A 3,354-nucleotide genomic window follows, 5' to 3' on the forward strand; every position below is an offset into this window, starting at 1 on the left:
TTATAATAGCTATAGCTTATAGTTTTTATTGAAACATGTATAAGGAAATAAATGTGATTGATGGAAATGAATGTTTCAATTTCAATGCTATAAACAATATTATTATTTTAGTTACCTATATAAATCCTCTTAAAATTAAGGCATATAAACGTATAATTTAAAAAAATAAAAATAATTATCAAATCTAAAAAACATACAAAACATAATATGGTAAATTAATAAAAAAAAGGTTTACTTATCAATTTTTTTTTTATCTTAGTGTTTTGATAATTATTGAGCGCCTAATGTTTCAATAGATTATAAATATTGATACGGAAAAAATATTTACCATCATGTTTTAAAATCTTACTTATAGTCTATGCATTCCTTTAAAAAAAATAAAGGTACCTAGCCATATACAATAATTATTTTATTGAAAAACACCCATTATTTAAAAATTATTTTCATTCGAAATAAAACAAGTTTTTTTTAGATTTTCCTACTTTTAATATTTTAATTTTATAATTTAGTTTTTTGAATGACACGTACATTTTTAATTAAATATTCTGAAACAGAATATTTTTCTGAGTATTTCGATACGAAATAATTGCAATTCGGGCGAGTATAGTTTATAAGTAATAAAAGTAACTTTATAAGTACCTATTTAAAGTTTAGATGATGGAAGATTAGCATTTTCCAGGGTATCTTCATACCACTCCACTCTGTGACCTGTGCATCTATAAGCTTTAAATACTTATCTCATAAACTATTTAACATCAGTTTTTTAAAATTATTTCTAAACGGAATTCGGCCAAGAATTATAAATAATATAATACTCAATAATCTAGGACTAATTTGTATAACTCAATACTATTAATTAAAAATATAAATTTTTTCTCGTACATATCTCGTTTTATTTTAAATATACATTTCTATGTTGTAAATGTAAAAAAATATATTTAGTTACTGATAATTGGGGAACGATTTTTGTTGTTATTATTACTAATAATTAGTATAGGTACCTAATTTCATGTTTTTACCGTTAGTTGTAATATTAAACATCTGCAAGTTAAATTTAAATATATTTCATGAATTTCCGAGTAAATCGGTGCTATATCTAAATAATAATTTAGTTTTACATAGTTGATTGATAAGTTGAATATTATAAATATTTTAGGAATTGTTCGATGTGTCTTTAAATTTTGTTCTACGTAACTTTCTGTATATTTCACTATCACTCATCACTATTCTTTTTTTTACATCGTACTTATACTGTTATCGACATTTTTTTATAAAATTGGTTGTTAGATTAGATTGAAAATTCCCGTTAAGCGATAGCTGAGTCATAAAAAGAATTTTTCTAATGAAACATTTCAAAATAAAGGAAGAGTTGTGTATTGAAAATATTGTGAAAATCAATATTAAAAGGGTAGCGTTTTCAAATAAATCAACATTATGTTTAAATTACTAATCAATAATCATCAACAAATTACAAAGATAGATGGTAAATAAATTTAATAGATCAATACGTGGGTCATGGGTAACAACATTGTTGGACGTTGGTAAACTTAGTTCTGAGTATAGTAATTCGATCTTCTTAATGTCTTAGATTGTAAGTTGTTAAATGAATGCATTCAAATAATCATAAAACCAGCCAAATTGATTCAAATGAGAGGCGTGAAATATGAGTGTATTTTTTGTTCTTAATTTTATAAACAACAAATATTTTGTTATATTTACATATATTTTTATACATATTTCAATAGGTACCAACTACTAAGTATCTGCACAAGGTAGTTTTTATATTCGGCACAACCGCACAACAAAATCCATTCTCTACTTTTAACTACATAATGGGCAGTGCTTGAATAAGGGCTACACGTGGAAACGAAATAACTCTTCTTAAAAAAAAAAAAAAACGATTCCTTCATAATTTTCCGGCAATTATCTTTATTAGGTAGGTATAACATTACACATTTCAACATTTTAGTGCACATATAGAGCTACAGGCTACAGTTTATTATTTTAAAAACGGAATTTTTTATGTAAGTAAAATGTACCTATGCAGATAGTAGATATATTATGATTACCTTTATTGATCTACCCATCATATATAACTATATAAGTACACACGTAAACGTGTAAAGGCCAATGAGGTATGAATAATCGATCTTATGGGACACTTTAGTAAAAAAAAATGTATTCATCTAAGTTGCAAAATGAATGATGTTTTCTAAAGTGTATATCCTAATATACCTATAAAACTATATAATATATATATAACAAAAAACCAATATATATAATACTCACGTAGTCTTGCATAGTTTATAGAATCGAAAAACATTTTAAATTTAATATTTGAACGATACTACCAGACTTTTTCTGAATTCGTTAATTCGAAAAAATAAAACTTTATTTCATAATTTCATCAGAGTTTATATAACTTTATTCGGTTGAAAATAGGTACTATGGTACTATAAGTACTAATAGTGGACAGTGGTACAATGTCCCTTATGTTGTTTAGTATAAATGATTAAAATTGTCATCTTCCTAGTATCTCATTTTTAAAACTCAAACTTTTCAATTTTCTGAGTGCTTTACTAAAGGTGATAAACAGTCATTTATTTTTAAGTATTCACCTATAGGGCTATAGCAAGTATTCCACTTTTATAGCTACTTCTTCCAACAAATAATGGACCTAAAAAAGTTATTCTTTGTTTTTACCATTATAGCATTAAATATTATTTCATACCTATCCAGCATTATGATTTTTATATTAAATTTTAAGTTAGTTTTTATTTAGTTTATTATTATATATTATGTTTCAAACAATTTTCTTTTATCAGTACATAAAGTACATTTATAATGTATAGGATATATTTTTCTATAGGCCTAAAGTGACAGAAGTTTATTGAGGAATTTACATATTATACATTCTTAATAATCATTAAGAGATACACACAATGTTTTTGAAAATAGGATGTATTAGATAATTAACAATTAAGTAAATATTATATTATTTATGTTAATAGGATACACATATACTTAATATGTTAACTCATAAACAGAATTTTTTGTATAAAAACCTAAGACAGAATTCATATTATCACAGTAATTATTGCATATTAACGTATTAGTTATTTGGTTTGCTTCATAGTTATTACTAATCTAAAGGCTGCATATTCCAACCATACCAAAAAACAAATTCCTAATTACATGCTACACATCTTACAAAGAAAAATGTGTTAAATGAAGTATTCCTGGGAATATCATACCCTGTAACTACTTTCTTGGACCATTCTGGATTATATTTAGGTTCTTTTACCCTCTGTAATTTATACTCGAATCTAACTTACATTAATTTTTGTACAAAAA

This window comes from Rhopalosiphum padi, chromosome 1 (genome assembly GCF_020882245.1).
Source record: "Rhopalosiphum padi isolate XX-2018 chromosome 1, ASM2088224v1, whole genome shotgun sequence".
NCBI classification, from domain to species: Eukaryota; Metazoa; Arthropoda; class Insecta; order Hemiptera; family Aphididae; genus Rhopalosiphum; species Rhopalosiphum padi.